Source organism: Podarcis bocagei (assembly GCF_964188305.1).
Source record: "Podarcis bocagei genome assembly, chromosome: 5".
NCBI lineage: Eukaryota > Metazoa > Chordata > Lepidosauria > Squamata > Lacertidae > Podarcis > Podarcis bocagei.
In genome coordinates this window covers 16046946-16067151 of record NC_138129.1, presented here as the reverse complement: position 1 = coordinate 16067151, position 20206 = coordinate 16046946, and positions in this window count along the sequence as shown.

Below are 20206 nucleotides of genomic sequence, written 5' to 3'. Positions count from 1 at the left end.
TCCACTAATCCATCATTCTCAATAGGCTTTTAATGACATGACTGGTTTCTTTTTGTCTGGTTAAATCCTTGCCTTCCCAAGCCAAGTCACACTGTTTCATCTGACCTAAAACTGGGCATGGGCTTTGCCCTGAGTACACACACACCACAGTGCCCAAATGCTGAAATAATGGCGAAATTACTCTGCCTTGAAGGACGCATGATTGTGTCTCTTGTGGGGCATTTGAAGTCCTGGGTCTGTTTCCTAATTTGCAAGATGCGCCAGTGGGTTCACTTCAGTAGTTCCAGATTCTGGACTTGGTATGGTGGGTGGGTGTTAAATCTCTTTACATCCAGCTTGGGGAACCTTTGGCCCTGCAGATGTTGCTGAACTACAGCTCCCATCATCCTTGGTCATCAGACATGGGAGCTGGGATGGATGGAAGTTGTAGTTCAGCAACATCTGGAAGGAGTCCACATCCTACAGCATGGTCATTTCAAGAGGGGCTTGTCCCCCACAGCAGTGCAGCCCAAGGCATCTCTCTCAGTCAGCCTGCACCCAGCCTGCCCAAGATGGATCCCAGTCTTTTTTCTCTTCCTTTCTTCTACCCAGAAACCCTTGCTCAAAACTCTCCATGTCACCTCACACCCAGTTACCCTGGCAACCTTCCACACACACCCCGGGTCTCTGTTCACATCCCAAGACAAGGGGGGAGGACAGTTCTCTTGTACAGTGGTACCTCGGGTTATAGATACTTCAGGTTACAGACTCCGCTAACCCAGAAATAGTACCTCGGATTCAGAACTTTGCTTCAGGATGAGAACAGAAATTGCGTGGCAGCGGGTGGCCCCATAAGCTAAAGTACCGCAGGTTAAGAACAGTTTCAGGTTAAGAACGGATCTCCAGAACGAATTAAGTTCTTAACCCAAGGTACCACTGTATTTCCAATGGCTCTCAATGGCCTTGTATCGTTTCTTAATGGCCCTAGCTTGGCCAGGTTGGAATTTCTCCACAGCTTGTATTTCTCCCTTCACATCCCACATACAGTGGTACCTCAGGTTACATACGCTTCAGGTTACAGACTCCGCTAACCCAGAATTAGTACCTCTGGTTAAGAACTTTGCTTCAGGATGAGAACAGAAATCGTGCGGTGGCAGTAGTGGGAGGCCCCATTAGCTAAAGTGTTACCTCAGGTTAAGAACGGACCTCTGGAACGAATTAAGTTCTTAAGCAGAGGTACCACTGTAATCAAAATCCTACCATTTATTACTTTCTAGGGCTTAGGGGGTTCCTCCCCCCATCTATAACAGTATTAATAGAAAAGTGTCTGTATACTTAACCCTATCTCTTAAATACCAAATCCACTTTTTTTTTAAAAAAAAAGTATTTTGATTGCTTTGTTGGGCTTCGGTGAGTACTTGAGGAAAGGGAGTTTCACTACCCTAGAGCAGTCAAGGGGAACGTTTCTCAATGTGCTTTGCCCGGGACCTCTTGATGGATGGAATTGTCAAGAGCTCATTCACGACAAACGGGCAAGCTGGCGTTAGAATGAAAGGAATGAGGCAGCGCGAATGCTTATCGGGCAATAAAAGGGCATCCTGAGTAGAAGCAGGCCCAGCAATCTGAAGCCTGCCTCGCCTTGGCAAGAGAGAGCAGCTTGTGTCACTCAGAAGCAGTTTGTCAGCGTTGCTCCAAGTCACTTCTTTCCAACAGCTGCATGGAGACTGCATCTCCAACACTGCCTTAAGATGGCAAACTCTTGGTAGGCTTCCCACGATGGAACCTTTTAAAGTAGGTGCCTGGATCAGTCAATCTCGCTCCCTTCATCAAGATGTTCCATTCTGGAGCACACACAAAAAATGAGTGAAGCTAGCAAAAGGTTGGCCTGTGGACTGCTGGTCCTGCCATCTTTCCGGATAACCCATTCCTTCCAGATGCTGTTGGATTCCAGCTTATATCGTTGCCATTGCAATTTTATTTATAAGCCACGTTGTCCACAAACAAATCTGCGCTTAAATATCTAAACCCAACTACAAAAATAGCACCACAATGCCATATAATATCACAGCAACATAATACTGAAAAAGTAATAATCAGCGATCTCTTTAACATATACTGTATAAACATTCGCCCATAAAACACACCAAAACAGTTTTTGTTGGTATCTGTCTGTCTCGGGAGACGTGTCTTTTTCCAGCCCATTATCAAAGTCCCATATTCCTAATTGTCTACAGAAGCATTTCCTTTTGTCTGTCCTTAACCTACCGTCAATCAGCTATGTGAATCCCACTGCCACCCTGTACCCATGTTGAGTGCTTTTCTGTCCCACCCACTAATTCTTGGAAACTCAGTTATGCAGCCCACTTTTTAAAAAACCAAAAAGACTAAAGGAAAGCTCAGTTCTTTAACTGTTAGGGAAGGTGTTCAATCAAGGATCAAACATGGAATATCAATATATCCTCTCTTTTCCACCAACAGCATTTGGATCCAAAGAATCGGTCTGGGGAAGATTGCCTCTCCTGTTCAACACTTGTTTTCTAATGTATTCTGTGTCTGAGGTCAGAGAGGTTATCCAGTGACACAGTTTGCTGCCACCGAGCGAGTCATTAAAACATTTGCTATGGCTGATAAGCAGCAAGGCGAAGGAAGAGATGGCGAGGGGAAGGGACACGGTGCCCTCAACGGAGTTTATCTAGCTCAAACACTTGAAGTGGCTTCAGTATTTCCTGCTGGACAGAGAGTTTGTGTATGCTTCTTTTTTTTTATGTCAACCAAGCATTTCTGAAGAAAGTTAGAGCATAAAAGTGGGAGGCAGTGCTAATGTTTCAGCCCTCAGCAGGCAGCTCCTTTGCAGCCATAGGATGGAATGTCCATATTCCCATCTGGGATTTGAGTATATTTTTCCTTCACTCCCCCTTTTATATTTGCAACAGGCGTATGAAGTTGGCTAGGTTAAGTTAATATATGTACATAAACAGCAGTTCTTGTCAAATAGATTGCAGGCCCAATCCACACACAGTGTAACAGACCCAGGAAATCCTGTTGGCTTCCCTGGCTCTCTACACCTTTAATAGCCACATGAGGCAAGAAAAACAATTCATTGATTGTATGATGCATTTTGCTGTTTTATGTAATTATCGTATTTATGTATCTAAGCCTATATCAGATTTAATAAAGTTTGTTTAAAAGGGGGCGGGGAGATGTGGGGGTAGGGTTATAGTCCGAAACTCTTTTGCAACTTATTTCTAATATAATTGTTTCTCATATCTGAGAACTACCGTAACCCTGAAGTGCAGCCAACAATCCATCCATTCAGAGACTTCATGGCAATGGAAGATGACAAGGCCTTTTCTATTTGCATCCTCTGCTTTGGCTCTTGTAATCTAATTTCCCCACCCAATTACCAACAACCCCATGTACTTCCAATAGGCTTGATTGAAATAGACATTGATTATTTTCTGCTGCAGAGGTAAGTTGCCTTGATAGTTTCCTGTGGTGTTGATTCCATGCTCATCCTTATAACTTCCCAGAACTGAAAGAGGAAAAGGGAAAATAGATAATAGTAGTAGCCAGAGGCGGAGATAGCTGCTCTGTCACCTGGAGCGGTGCACGTATTGTGCACCCATGGGGCTGGCCGCACCCACCACACCCCCCTTCCTCCGCCAGTGGTAGTAGTTTGTCAATACTAATACTGATGGGGCCACCTGTATTGCAGCAGGGAGATCACTTCACAGCCCTGCGGCCAGTGGAAAAGTCCACCTCCAAGTTACCACAAGCCAATAATCACCAGTCATGTGCTGATGCACGGTTTGTTGTGAGCTAGTTTGGGGACTCAGCTACATTAGTCAAAAAACAGTGTTTTGAATGCGTTATAAATATGCAACACCAGATGGTGCTGGAGAGCATTAAAAATTATTTGCGAATTTTCTTTTGTTATAACGATTTAATTTCTGATTTATTTATAGTGGTTTCCCCCCTGTGTGTAGATCCACCCTGGAACAGGGTAATCCAATGTATTCTGCAGATATTATTTGACTACAGCTCCTATGGGTGGCATCCGTCTCTCTTGGGAGACAATGGAAGAGTGCACCTTCAAGGTTGAAGTCAAACTGTTGGAGAGTTACAGCGCCTGCTGTGGCTGTAGAGACCGATATGGGAGAGACCTGTTTCATTGCCACTGGAGCAGATGAAGGTGTCCAGTTTTGCTGCTAGAGGTGCACCATGGCGTTTCTTCTATCTGCGCTCCTCCAAGCAGTCATTCCTCCTCTGGTCTCTGCTGTGGATACACAACCTGACTGTCTCCAGGCTCTGCGGTCATCTGCAAGGGATTCCCTCACGGCAGGCTTGATGTTGCCAGCCTTCGTGTCTCATTTGCAGACATCTTTGTGACACAGTGTTGGTCTGCCAATTGGCCGGGGGCCTGAAACCAGATCCCCATAGAGCACGTCCTTGGGGGTCCTGCCATCTTCCATTTTGTCAACATGACCAAGCCAGCATAGAAGTTGCTGAGTCAGGAGTGTGAACATGTGGCAAATGTGGGCTTGGGAAAGCGCATCTTTGCTTGAGACTCTGTCCTGCCATGTGGCGCCCAAAACCTTCCTGACACAGCTCCCGTAATCCCTGACTATGATTGCTGAGGCTGATGAGAGTTGTAGCAACATCTTAGGCCGCTATTTTAGCATAGCTGTCAACCGTCTCTTATTTGGTGGGAAACTCCCTTATCCCAGCGCCGTGTCCCGCTGCTGTCCCTTATTGATGATGTCCCTTAAATTTCCCAGGTTTCAAAGGAAGCAGCTCCTCTCCCTCCCTGCCTGTCGGCCAGGGAGGAGGGAAGCTCCAACTGTGTTGCTTGGCTGCATTGCTCAGCCAATAAGGAGTCTAAGAATGACTGGGGGGGTGGAGCTTGCAAGCCTTGTTCCGATCAAATTGGCCGCATTGCCTGGGGACTCGTCTTTGCTCAGCGCTTCCCAGCAGAGAGGTGGCGGTGGTTTTCCTTGCTGCATCCCCTTTGCCAGGTTGCTGCGCTGTGGGAACCACCACTTGAGGCTTTGTTTGGCTGCTGGCTGGGCTTTCTGCCTTTGGCTCAGAGGGGCTCAGAAGTCGAGCATACCTGTGCTCCAAAAATCCCTTATTTTGGCTGCTGATCCCTTATTTTCGAGGCTGCTGGTCCCTTATTTTCAAATCTGTAAGTTGACAGCTATGCATTTTAGCTGTCACTGGGTTAGAGTGCGTAAACAAGGGAGATCAGGGTTCAAATCCCTGCTTAGCCACAAAGCTGACCTTGAGCCAGCCACTCTCTTACAGACGAATCTACCTCTTAGGGTTGTTGTGAGGATAAATTGGTGGCAGGGAGTGGGGGTGGGGGGAGGGAATGAGACAACATATTTCTCTCTGGGCAATTTTTGAGGCAGGGTGAGATACTAATCCAATAGGCAGATTCTCGTACATGCTTTCTCTTTGGTTTGAAAAGCTTATACTAACATTCATTGCATTAGTAAACAGAAAATGCTAACAAAGTCATCGCTCTGTCTCTCTCTCTTTGTGTCCTGCACAATTCTGCCAGCCAAGTGATTTGCTTGCTGCAAAGCTCCCACTACTGCATTAAAAAAACCAAAAAACTCAACCCTAGCTACTGAAATGGTTTGAATAACAAAATCAACTGATGCCTAAATGACTGTCTCGTTGTGAAGGAAGGGGGAGGAATCGCGTGTGCACAACCAGATCATTTTCCTGGAAAAGTTTCTGTTCCCTGCGATAGAATGCTTTCTGCTCTTATCTCACCCCTCAGTGCTCAGCTGGATGTATTGAGCTGCGCCTGATCAAATGCTGCAACAAGAGTGTGGCTCCCTTTGTTTAATAAATTAAGGGAATAAAACCCACAAATGTGAGCATTGGTTGCAATGAAATAATTTTTAAAGGGTCCTTTTTATAAAGTATGTATGTATAAAATTATCGTTCAAGTTCAGGGGTCTTTTTTAAAAACAGTAATGATTATTAGAAAGCAACATTTCTGTACCACGTTTCCGCTAGAATAAATGCCATTTTCAAGGTAGTCTCCTATTGATAACTTTACAAAATTCAGTATAACATTTACAAGCAATGAACCAATCCTATATGCACTTAGAAGATTCATATTTCAGTTTCCTATAGTCCACAACCCATGATATTATTCATGTTCTATGGCATCTTTAGCATTTCTGATAGCATTTTTTTCCTGCTATTGGAAATTGGCGTGCATATATATTTATTTCTGACTCTGTCTATGCAGAAATCAGGTCTGTCATATTATAAGAAAGAGACCTCAAGCAAAACGCAGGGATGCCAAAAATGCACCAATGTCACAGTGGGCTCTTCTGAGTGTTCAGATTCACCACTTGTTGCTATTGGGGCTTTAATACGATGATAAAGATTTGCACTTTCTCCATTAATCCAGATGTGGCACCTCTGTTGCGGCAGAGCTGCTTGCACTGACTTCCTGGTAAGGTGGTTCATTTTTGCTTGTTGAGAGGGGAAAGGTAGCAGGGAAGTCAGCACAGCAGAGACACGCTGGTGGCACCGACCGGGTACTGCTCCTGGTGCGTTTGCACCATGCCCACCTCCTTGGCACCCAGCCCCCCTCCTTTCTGGTTAGCTAGGGAGCGAACTTCTGCATTAATCTGCAGCAGCCATGACATCAGCCTATAGAAGAGGGAGAGTAGTGGGCCTCTCCACCCACTCAGCAGAAGGAGCCGCAACATTTGCCTCCTTGAAATATTTGAAATATTTGCATTCCAGCTGGTCATTACGAGACCTCTGAAAGTTTTCAAGTTTGCTTTTCCCCCTCCTTCCTCCGGATCCCTTTTCCTTTTGTGCTCTGTCTTTTCGATTGTAAACCTGAGAACAAGAAGTGTCTTGGCACTGACATTCCCCACCCTCAGCCTTTTGGTTGACTGAATAGTGGGCTAAGAATTCTTTCAATAGACAAAATAAGAAATAAAATCATCTAAACTGGCTTAGTGCAACCAGCGATAGAAAGGGGCCATTTCTGCAGAGAGCAAAATAGGGTGCAATGAAAAAAATCGACCCCGGCCTTAAAAAGATCACAGCTGCTTTTCTTCCATGCTCCTCTGTCGCTTTTACTGAACGGAGGATGCCAGCCTGCAGCTCTCAAGTTGCCAGAATGATAAGAAGCAGCCTTCTAATCTCAGAAGACAGGAGCTGACAGGGTGGCAGTGATAATAAGCATGGGCTCTGGTGCTACGTAGGGCTAGAACACAGGGTAATATTTCCCAAACTTTTGATATGCTGCTTTTTCCGAATTAAAACTGAAGGTGCACTGCAATTTTTGTCTTTGTCTTTTTTCTTTTTTTCCTAAAGAGCCAGTGTGGTGTAGTGGTTAAGAGCGGTAGTCTCGTAATCTGGGGAATCGGGTTCGCTTCCCCGCTCCTCCACATGCAGCTGCTGGGTGACCTCGGGCCAGTCATGCTTCTCTGAAGTCTCTCAGCCTCACTCACCTCACAGAGTGTTTATTGTGGGGGAGGAAGGGAAAGGAGAATGTTAGTCGCTTTGAGACTCCTTCGGGTAGTGATAAAGCAGGATATCAAATCCAAACTCCTCCTCTTCTTCTAAAGTGATTTGTGTTTTGTCCCCGCCCCCGCCCAAACCCAGCAACTTCTTTGCAACTAAAGAATTGCCCTGCGCTTAGTTTCCCTGCCCTTTGCTCAGTCAAGCCAGGGTTCTATGGGGCTGGGGATGTTTTGGGGGTCCATGTCAGCTGTAGCATCAGGGAATCCGAGGCCCAAGCTGCAGGTGCTACAGGTGATGTGTGTTAGGATCTCTTTACATCGTCTTCTTTAACTCATTAAAAGCAACTGTGCATTTGTGTGCACTTCTGCCCAGTCCTTTGCCCTGTACTTATTTTTACCTGCTAGGATCACCCTCCGGCTGCTTTTTCGCCCAAGATGAAAATGTGCCATTGTGTATTGTGTCAAATACAATACAAAAGGCTTACGCCATCCTCCAGGCTTGTAGCATAACCAGGAAATTCCTGGAACACCTACTTATACTCTGCATAGAAAGAGCTTTGATTTCTCTGGTTCTAGCTGAAATGAATGGTTCCTCTCCTTTTGCCACCTCTCAGGAATCTGCATGTCCCAGTTCTATTATCTGAACGCAGCTGAGCAAGCGCTGCTCTTGCATGACCCTCAACAGGTAGGTGCAGGAATAGCAGCTGGTGGTTTCTTCCGTCTGTCTCCACCAGTGGAGGAAAAGGCAGACAGCGCGTTGAACGCTCAGTAATATGACGTCTGCTTTGCATGCAGAAGGTCACAGGTTCTATCTCCAGGTAAGGATGAGACAGAACCCTGTCTGGACAACTGTGGCCACACCTATGCACCCCCTCCCCTCCCCCCACTCCCAAAAAAGGATATGCATACTTTAAAGAGGGCGAAAGTGGACATGTCTGCATAGAATTTACGCAAGCTACTTTAAATGTAAAGGTGCAAATTTAGAAACAATTGCTGTGATCTAAATAGAAATACATCTCACCTAGTGGGGAAGACTGTGAGTAGACAAGTTGTGTGCTTGCTCAGTCCAGACATAGGAACCAACTGCTAGGGGAGCCAATGTCCCTTTGTCCGCCACTAATGAAAGGTTTTAGGGGTGCATTTGAATCTATTATTATTATTATTATTATTATTATTATTATTATTATTATTATTATTATTATTATTATTTATATACCGCCCCACACCCAGAGGTCTCAGGGCAATTCGCAGAATGAAATCAAAATATAAAACCACAAAATACATAATCAAAATAACAACAACAACAACCCAATAACCCCCGCCCCCCCAAAGAAAACACCGGGATCAAATTAGGGATGTCCCTGCAAAATAGAGACACTTGGAGGGTCTCTGCTCCTGTTCTGTGGAACATGATGCCCATGGAGATACAACACGTGATGACTATTGTATCAGCACTCGAAGACACGTTTGTTCCAAAAACCTTTTCCAGGTGGATAAATAGGTATCTGACATGGGAGTCTGCTTGATATTGTCTTTAAATTTATCCACCGCTGTTTTCTGAGCTGCTTTTAACTGTTTCTTAGCTGTTTTTATTTTATTTCACACAACACCTTGAAGCATGTGTGTGGAAGGTGGAAAATAAATAATAAATATTTTGCCTTGTTTCCTGATGTGAAGCTTTTGGGTTTTTCAAAAGCTCTCTGGTTTAAGATTCCCTGGCCACCTCATCACCAAGTCCTTGGCTCAGGAAAAAAAACCCTGCAAGAGCTTTTGCCTCTCTCTCTGCCCACTGGCTGAACGTGGCTGCCCACGTCCTGTGTGAATCTTGTAATCAATTTTTTTTTGGGGGGGCTTACCTGACTCCCCCCCTTATATTTAATTTAAGTTGGCACCCCTGTGTGCAGGTGCTAACCGCTGTGCACCTTTAAAGCACCTTTTTTCTCTTAGGATTCTTGAACTGGACTTCGTCTGAAATTCACATCTTTCCTTCAAAGAGAGGACTACTTTCTGAAAGCCCTTCAAATAGAGAACTGTCCTCTCCAAAGTAGTACACAAGGCTGCGCTAATCTAACCCCCCGGAAAGCTTCTGTCAATGTAGACAGCTCTGAGCTAGGTGCATCCATGGACCAATTTAGTATAAGACAGCTTCACATGCTCGCTTCCAAAAAAGGCCTGGCAACTTATAGTGGTTGTGCATATGTGAATAGCAACTTGCTATCTGCCAGAGATAAAAAGGCAATAGCCATGGTGCAATCTTAATGGCACTTTCCTCCATTACTTCTCAAGGGGGGTTGATAAAATGGATGTGTAGCAGGGCTTGTTTGCAACCCTAGTGAGATAAGTCTAAGAATAGCACCTTGGTCCTTAAAATTTTTCCAGGCTACTAAAGATGGCAACAATTCCCTGGCAAGGCAGAGACTACGGAGCAGACCTTAGCTGTCAAGCAAGGGTGTCTTGACTCTGAGAAGAATGTTGCCTTCGTTTATGCTGACCTTTCCTGGCAGCTCAAATTACCGATGGATAAAAGTTTGGCACGTTTTAATGGGACACATTTCAGTCCATCTCCAGCCACTGTTGAATCAAATAGGGCAACAAATGTAGGCCATCATGGTGCTTGTGGAATCTTCCTTCTTCCTTTAGTGCTCAAAGCAAATACCTACACGTTTGAAACTCCTTCCAGTTCTGGGACCTATTCTAGGAAAATTCCCAGTGTACAAATTTGTGCAGCACCTCAGAAACTCTTCTCTGTGCCAAGTGGCTGACAACACTTACCTGGGAGTAAGACGAAGTCAACTCTGTGGGCCTTGTTTCTGAGCAGACATATTCTCAGTTGCATGCGGTACCTATTGTGTTGGTAAGGTAAAAAAGGTAAAGGTACCCCTGACCATTAGGTCCAGTCACGGATGACTCTGGGGTTGCGGCGCTCATCTCGCTCTATAGGTTGAGGGAGCCGGCGTTTGTCCACAGACAGCTTCTGGGTCATGTGACTAGCATGACTAAGCTGCTTCTGGTGAACCAGAGCAGTGCATGGAAATGGCGTTTACCTTCCTGCAGGAGCGGTACCTATTTATCTACTTGCACCCTAGGCTCAGTGGTTTTGACCACAGCGTCACCCGAGTCCTGTTGGTAAGGTAGGGTTGCCATATTTCAAAAAGTGAAAATCCAGACACAAAAGTTGTTGAGCTTTAACTGTAAAATCAAAGAGAGAGAGAGAGAGAGAGAGAGAGAGAGAGTGTGTGTTTTTGAGCTATTTTTAATGAAATCTGCCAAAATCTACACTTTCGACATGGGCTGAAATACGTCCCAGACATTTCAGTGATTTCCGCCCAGACGCTGTTTACGAGGGCTGAAGAAGAAGAAGAGTTTGGATTTGATATCCCGCTTTATCACTACACGAAGGAGTCTCAAAGCGGCTAACATTCTCCTTTCCCTTCCTCCCCCACAACAAACACTCTGTGAGGTGAGTGGGGCTGAGAGACTTTAGAGAAGTGTGACTGGCCCAAGGTTACCCGGCAGCTGCATGTGGAGGAGCGGAGACGCGAACCCGGTTCACCAGATTACGAGTCTACCGCTCTTAACCACTACACCACACTGGCTGAATACTGGCTATGTCTGATAGGGAATCTTTTAAAAGTGGAGAGCCACGACCCTTTGAGGGAAAGTACAGCAGGGCGTACAGCTTAACACCTTCCTAGCTCACACCATCTTTTCACCAGGCTGCCGCTAACTGCCATTTAATGTTTGCTGAGAGGTAGCATGATTCTAGGGCATTGTGGGAAATAAAAATGGCAGCAGCTACATCCAGCCACCCAGTGCTGCTTGGAGCACTGTTGCTTCTACTACTGCTGCCCACTGCCACCTGCCATTGTCTCCAGGTAAGCCCACCCACGAGCCCCTGAAAGAGGAAGGGTCTCGCAAGGGCGCCCCTCAAATTTGGAGAGGACCTGGTAAGGTGTTGGTTCTAGGAAAGGGGCAGTGGCGGTGGGGAGAATGCCATTTGGTCTCCACTCCTGGCAGCAACGTATCTTTGTATCTCTTATTCTCCCAAATATTGGAGTTTATGCAGCGTAGCAAGCTTCTAAATATCCAGGTGAGATCACTGGTCCATCTAGCATAGCACTGTCTATACCAGTGGTTCCCAAACTGCTTCACAAAGAGATTGGAAAGAAAAATAAATACAGTGGTACCTCGGGTTAAGTACTTAATTCGTTCCGGAGGTCTGTACTTAACCTGAAACTGTTCTTAACCTGAAGCACGACTTTAGCTAATGCGGCCTCCTGCTGCTGCTGCGCCGCTGGAGCATGATTTCTGTTCTCAACCTGAAGCAAAGTTCTTAACCTGAGGTACTATTTCTGGGTTAGTGGAGCCTGTAACCTGAAGAGTATGTAACCTGAAGCGTATGTAACCTGAGGTACCACTGTACATGCCTTTGGCATAAGGGCAATGATAGTTCTTCACGACCTGTGACTCAAAAAATTTAGGAACCGCTGGTCTACACTGACTAATAGTGGCTTTCCAAGGTTTCAGGTAAAGGACATTCCCATGCCATACCTGGGGATGGTGGGGATTTGAACCCAGGACCTTCTGCATGCAAAGCAGATTCTCTACTCCTGAGCTACAGCTCCTGGTGGACTTGCCCCCAAGGAAGTGGGTTTAGGATTTTGCATCCTGAACTCGCCAGGCCTCCAGACTAATGTCTGCAGGGGAATGTTTTGGTCCCAGCACTCCAAGGTCTACCAGAACTGGCACCTGCAAAAAGGAAACTAGGACTCTGGGCTACTGCCTAATGCCATTTGGCTACTTTCACAGGAGCAGAACAAAAGCATTTGGCAAAGAGAGCAAGCCGGTCCCAGAGGGTGCAGCGAGGGAAGCGAAAACAAAGACTGAAAGAAGCGGTGTTCAAAGAAAATAAAAGAAAAATGTTTTTACAAAAGGCAAAAACTGCTCCTGCTTTCCTCTGTTTTATGTATGCCCATATTGACACTCTCTTAGCAACCGTGTTTTCCGTTTGCTAGGGTGAATTGTGCAAGATTTGTCCCGTCACATCAGTTAAGCAGCAGATGCTGGATGCCAACTGAGAAGAATGCAGAAGGAAAGAATCCAGCCTCTCTTCTCTGAAAGGCCACAGCTAGCTTGCTTGTAGGCAGGCAACACAATTTTTAACCTTTCTGTTGCCAGTGAAGTTGAAGCAGTCAATTTGTCTCACAGGCAATTTTGCTTTCAGACAGCTGTAGTTCATAACTAGGGCCTTGTTTTTCTGTGCCCACTTAACTGTGGGATACACTTGCGATGTTTTAGGTGTGCACCTAAAAATGTAAAGCATGAATAATAATAATAATGGATATTAATTATAAATGTGTAGCACTTTCAAGCGTTCAAAGTGCTTCACGCATATTAACTAGTTGTAATCCCATAAGGCGGGTGTGGGGAGGAATCACTGATCACTGGCCAGGCCACCTGGATCTGATGGAGTCCAACAACATCTGGAGGTAAGTCAGTATATACTTACCTGCTATACTGCAGATGGAACTGAGTGACAGTGCCTTGCTTAGGACTACCTCTTAGTGCAGGCACGGTCAAACTCAGCCCTCCAGATGTTTTGGGACTACAACTCCCATCATACCTAGCTAACAGGACCAGCGGTCAGGTATGATGGAAATTGTAGTCCCAAAACATCTGGAGGGCCGAGTTTGGGGATGACTGACCTAGTGTATTCATGGCAAAGAGAGAGAGATGAACTGGGGACTTTCTGATTTCTCCTAGATGCCATGCTGCACCAACTCTCTTAATTTTCAGCCCTCTGAAGTCCAGCTCTGAGGGTCTTCTGGTGGTTCCCTAACTGTGAGAAGTGAAGTTTCAGGGAACCAGGCAGAGGGCCTTCTCAGCAGTGGCACCCTCCCTGTGGAATACCCTCCCATCAGATATCAAGGAGATAAAGAACTACACAGGTTTTAGAAGACAACTGAAGGGAGCCCTGTATTGGGAAGTTTTAAATGTTTGACATCTTGTTATGCTTTTATATATGGAATGGGGTATAAATAAAAACATTATTATTGTTATTACTATTATTAATGTGACTAGTGTATCTGCAGGCACATACATGAACTTCCCAGGAGTGCCTTTAGCTCTTTGTTGAGAGCGCAACTTAAGTAGCAAAGCCAGGTTCTCCTCTATTTCAGGAGTAGGGAGCCTGTGGCATGCCATAGATTGCTGGACTCCAGCTTGCATCAGCCCCAGTTAGCATGGCCAACAGTGAGGGAATATGGGAGTTGTAGTCCAACAACATCTGGAAGGCCACAGGTTCTCCGCACATGATCAAGGGCCAAAGGTTCTTCACTCCCACACAATGTATGAAATGGCCCTATCTTCCCAAATCTCAAAGACCTGGGATGGATTTGCTGAGCTTTGCCAACGCTATACGCTGTTATTTGAGAGAATACTTAACCAGGGAGCTTTGCCTGGATATCTAGATGTCCTCCTCCGCAATATTGGGGCCTGTTAGTCTTTGACCTAAGTCAGAGAATTGACCAAAATCTCTCATTCCTTTTTTGAAAACACCCAGCCACCCACCCACCCCTCAAGTTCTGCCTTCACATCCATTCTGTAAAACAGTACCCCAACTCACAGGAACATCATAACAATGTGCCACTGGCAACTTTGAGAATGGGAGCCATTCCTTCTGCTCAAAGAGGGTTGTGTAGTCTTTGCTTTCCTGTGAGTTATGTCCTGTGAGTTTCATTTGCCCTGAGCTTTTGCAGTCAATCACTTACTCTCCATTAACTGTGTTGTTGTTGTTGCAAGGACAACCAAGAGAAAAGTTGTAAGATACATGGTATTTTAAAATGGTCCCCGGGGTGAAGAGGAGCAACTTAAGTCCTATCACTTCCTACAATGTCCCCCCCCCCACCTTTATTTAGAGATAGCATTTTATCACAGGCAGCCCTTTCCTGAGCCCTGCTATTTTTATTCCTTTCGCTTCTTGCGAAACAGCGTTTCTTGTCTCAGGTGACTAAGCTGCAAGGCCAATGTAATAAAAAGGACACCATGCTCCACTGCAATAACTGTACATCAGCTTTGGAAGTATTGATCACTTGACATCCATGATAGACAATGGTGGCCCAAGGTGGCATGACTCCAAGCAAAGTGGGGTGGGTGGGGGTGTTTAAAAGAATATTCAATGCAAGGGGATATGGAATTTTCCAAAGCCCCTATCTTTCTGTACTGAAAGCTGCACTTGAATGTTTCCATTTGCACTCAGCTGTAAATAGCACAGAGATCACTACCCAAAGCTATACAGGCTGCAATTATGTATAATACACTTACTGTGTTTGTTTTTTTAAAAAATAAATTAATTTTTATTTTAAAAAATCCTTGTGTTACAAAGCAAATAAACAAGGAAAAGTACGTATAGCACCTCCATTTTCAATTCATAGAGACTATTTCACAGTTCGTTTATCTTCAGTAGGAGACACTATTGTCATAGACATCATGTAGTTGAGGGGAAAGAGAGGGAGGAAGGTGTGTGAGGGGGTTAATGTGATTTCATTCTATGGCATAGTGTTTACAGGATACTTCCTGTTGTGAGCACCCCAATCCTAAGGTTACCAGATTTTTTTCAATGAATCCGGGGACAATTTTCAACTTCCGGGAAATGGGGACGTCTGGTAACCTTACCCAGTCCCTGAGCAGTGAGAGACTACAGGGGTTCCAGTGGTTACCCAGGGTTTGTTTCTTTGGATTGAAGGTCAATGGAGACTGTGGTGTATTTAGGATATGTGGTTTTATACAATCTGAGCATAGGATGGAGGGACTCAGAGCATCAACACTACAGTAGATCCCTCTGTGGAAACACCAAAGCCACAGTTTGAGGTCCAGCACAGAGCAAGGAAAGTCTCTGTGTCTCCAGCTTCCAGCTTCAGCCAAAGCACACACACACACCCCGCCTCTCTCACATACAGCCCTCATTGGCCATCCTAGGATGACAGTGGCATCCAGCCAGATGATGTTGGAGAAGGCCCACCCATTCGTCTCTATGGCAACAGAGCAACCTCTTTGGACATGTAAGCGACGGTACTTTACTGACTAGCTAAGGCCATGACCTTAACAAAAGATTTGGCTCGGCTGGTTCAGCAGGTTTTCCTTTCTAGAGTCTAACCTCACAGGTATAGGATCACAGGTTTGGAATTGGCCCCATGGCTATCATCCAGGCCCCCAAACCTTTAAGAATACTTCCCTAGAATTAAGTCGTATTGAACACAAATGGATTTACTTGTGTGTAGACATGCTTAAGGCATGTCTGTTAGGTTTCCCTTAAGCTGTGCATAGCCAGCCGGTTTTAGAGGCTAGGGGTGCTTCCAGACTGTCGCTGCTTTGGGGTGGGGTTCAGTCACATACATGTGAATTCAGGTTCCACAGTTAAAGCTTCCACAAAAGATGGGGCACTTTGTGATAAGGAAAGTGACTGAGAAATGCCTTTCTTGAAGCATTTGCTAGGCTCTCTGCAATACAATCAGGGTCAGATTTAGGTTTGATGAGGCCCTAAGATGCTGAAGGTAATGGGACCCTTTATATGACCAGCTGTCCTTTGTCAACAACAAATTGCTGCTGTTTTTTGTGTTGAACATATGCTGTATGGTAATTTATGGATCTAATAGGTATCTAAAGCCATTTGCACATAACAAAATATGTATTTTATCAAAGTAATTGTTGAACTGAAATACAATTAAGAAGAAGTATATTAATAGGGAAATACAATTAAGAAGAAGTATATTAATAGTGAAATAATTATTAAGCTGTAACTTAAAATGATTTTTTATTCATAACAAACTTAAGAATGCAAACACATTGGCATTTGGCAATAAGAAAAGTTCCCTTAGAAACACAATTTACAAAGACTCATAATTTTGGGGGCCCTAAGTTATAGCTTGTTTAGCTTATACATAAATCCGGCACTGAATAGAATGAATGCTCAATAAACAGATTGTCCAGAAATGACCTACGAAATGGCATTCCCCATGTTACAGAAGCACAACCTGCCTCCACTGGGAGTCAGGCATTTACTGTTTCCACTCCTGTTCTGTGGAGCACTCTTCCAGCTGAGATTCAGCAGGCATGCATGCTTCTGAATTTCAATCTTTTCTTGAAGACTCTTTTAATCCCGAGAGGCCTCGGCAGTTGTCTAAAACGTCCCTTGAGCAGCCAGTCATTTGCATGATTGCTCTGTATTCCTCTTAAATGTCTTTTGAGTTGCTGTACGCCACTCTGATTTGGTACATAAATGCTTTTATAAATAAATGACTTGCAAAACTGCTGGTGAGGCTCTAGGGACAAAGTGCCCCTCACACATTGTACCACTGGACTGTACCACTTCAGACTGGAGTGCAGATAGTCACATGACTCTCTTCCCTGCTATGCAGTCAGTAAAGCATGAGGCTCCTAATCCCAGGGTCTTGGGTTCAAGCCCCACGTTGGGCAAAAGATTCCTGCACTGCAAGGGGGCTGGACTAGATGACCTGCATGGTCCCTCCCAACTCGACAATTTTATTTGTTTTATTTCTTTATTTTGACATCCTCGTATCCTGCTTTTGTTCAAAGGGAACCACAGTGACTAAGAATAATAATTTTGCATGGGGTGGTAGTGGTGGTGGATGCAAAGGAATTTACTTGTGCTTTTTAGTCCCGCTGGAATTAACTAACTTCCTCTGCATCCAGTCCATAATAATCAAAACAACAAAATCGCAACTGTCAGAACATCACTGTAAAAGAAATAAACAAAGATTTTCTTTTTTATTAAAAAAAGCAGCAGCAAAAAATATAGAAGCAATCAGCAGAAAGGCAAGAACTCCCAATATAATCCAATGGCAGAGATCAAAGCCAGTGAAGTTCTTCTTGCAAAGTGCCCATATCTAAAAAAAGTGACGGGCTAGGAGAGCTTCCCAGGGGACATAGATAAATACCGTATTTTTCGCTCTATAAGACGCACCAGGCCACAAGACACACCTAGTTTTGGGAGGAGGAAAACAAACAAAAAAATATTCTGAATCTCAGAAGGCAGAACAGCAAGAGGGATTGCTGCGCAGTGAAAGCAGGAATCCCTCTTGCTGTTCTGGCTTCTGGGATAGCTGCGCAGCCTACATTCGCTCCATAAGACGCACACACATTTCCCCTTACTTTTTAGGAGGGAAAAAGTGAGTCTTATAGAGCAAAAAATACGGTAGTTACAGCCCAGTCCTTGCCTGTCACACTCAATTTCTGATGGGAGCCATCGCCCGTGCAATGCCCCACCTGCATTCTGACCTGACTCTGTGATGAGCTGTTGCTGTCCAGAGAGGCTCTCCATGTTGGCTGTACATACCTTATGGTGGTGTGTCAACCCATGATCAATGGTCTAACCTGTTCTGCAGGTATGCATGGTGCTTTGAGCTGTATTTTGGGGAAGCAGATAAAATCGCTAGGATAAAAAAAAACCCAGCACTAGAGGTGTGCGCATTTTGATATAACTCAGGAGCCCGCCGGAAGTTAACACCCATATACACTGTTCTAACTCAAGAGCAGTCTGGCAACTTTCTTTTTTAAAAGGTCTTTGTTTCCAGGGCTGCCCACCTATTAAATAATTTTGAGCTGAATAATCAGTTGAAATAAACAGTGCAGGTTTCTGCATGCTTACTCAGAAGTCTGACTCCTTTTTTAAAAATCAGCTGTAATCAATAGGCTTTATTCCTAGGTATGCAGCCCAGATTAAGCAAGTTCACATACTAGCAAACTCCCAAATGGTGCTTTATAAAAAGGACACCGAAGAAGGAAGCACTATTTTATAGATATGCAATAAAACTCCAATATTCTCAAACAGTTACCATTTACCAAACATAGCCTTTTTTCTGACGTCTTTTGCAAATCCCTGGCCGCAACAGAATGAGGCACTAAACCAAATGGATATGTTGTCTCCCAAGGAGGAGATCGTGGGCACCGGGTTCTTTGGTCGGGATAACAACTAAGTTTTGTCCTACGACAAGTTTTGTCCTGTGATTACAAGATGTGGTAAAGGAGGAGAGACTCACGTGAAGCAAAGCGATTCCAATCTCCTCCGCAGGGGCCAAAATATTTATGTGCTCATGGTAAGCCATTTTCTAGCTTACCGTGTTGTTCAAACCACACCACTACCCCGTTTTGTCCAGACCAGGGATGGCTCCGGGTTGGAGTGGGCATCAATCAGTGTCAGTACTGGGAGGCCGGTGACATTGCAGAAAAGCTTTCTGTTTCTGTCACCCATTGCAAACCCACTGCAACCAGTTGTTCAGAAAAGACATCTCTTTTCTTTTCTTTTCTTTTTGATGATAAAAAAGGAGAGAAAAGTCAGAATAATAATAATAATAATTTATACTCCGCCCTTCTGGCTGGGTCCCCCCAGCCACTCTGGGCGGCTTCCAACAAAACACTAAAATACAATAACCTATTAAACATTAAAAGCTTCCCTAAACAGGGCTGCCTTTAGATGTCTTCTAAAAGTTTGGTAGTTATTTTACTCTTTGACATCTGATGGGAGGGCGTTCCACAGTGCGGGCGCCACTACCGAGAAGGCCCTCTAACTTTTATGCTTTCTGTCATTGTGCATACAGCGGTACCTCGGGTTACAGACGCTTTAGGTTACAGACGCTTCAGGTTACAGACTCTGCTAACCCAGAAATAGTACCTCGTATTATGAACTGTGCCTTAGGATGAGAACAGAAATCGCTTGCCAGCAGTGCGGCGGCAGCAGGGCATCCCATTAGCTAAAGTGGTACCTCAGGTTAAGAACAGTTTCAGGTTAAGAACGGACCTCCGGAACGAATTAAGTTCTTAACTTGAGGTACCACTGTACTTGTGAGGGGGCTAAAACGAGAAATTAAAAGAAACAGCAACAAACTCCTGGGTTTTTTCTCTTTCCTGTGCTGATAGTAAGCCAGGACTGGGTTGCAGGAGCCTGGGGGGAAAAGGATAAAGATGGACTTGGGCAAGGTTACAAATTTGTTATCTGCAAGGGGAATGAGAAGCTGAAAGGCAGTCTGGAAATGGTGCTGGAGAAGTCAAAGTCCTGGCAAATGGCGCCTCTGTATGTGGCAGGGTTTTCCTCAGCATGGAGCTGTTTGCTTTGATCTGATGGCAGATGAGCGTACCAGGTTCTTTATCTCTGAGCAAAATTGATGGAGCATGAGGTGCTTGAGCGAGCCCTGCCAGTGGCGTAGCGTGGGTTGTCAGCACCCGGGGCAAGGCAAGTAATTTGCGCCCCCTAACCCGTGGATTTGCGCCCCCTAACCCGTGGATTTGCGCCCCCTAACCCTAACCCCCAGATGTTGCGCCCGGTGCGGCCGGCCCCCCCTGCACCCCCCACGCTATGCCACTGAGCCCTGCTATTTCTGGAGGCTGATGCGTTTTCTGGAACCATTTCAGCTGGGCCTCAGTTCTGGGCCTCAGAAGCAGCCAACCTCAGGTGCCCTGGCACTATCTTTCACCAAAGGCAGAGAATAGGAGGGGGGTGAACTTGGTTGCGTTGGACATTCAATGGCTTTGGTTGGCACCTGGAACTGCACCACAGAATCACAGACTTGTGGAGTTTGACAGTCATCTAGACCAACCCAATGCAGTCAGAACAATTATATCAACTATGTCAGCCATGCACTTTCCTGGGATTTCGCTACCATCACTGGTGCCTTGGTAGCCATGCTTGTTTCTTTATGTTAAAATAT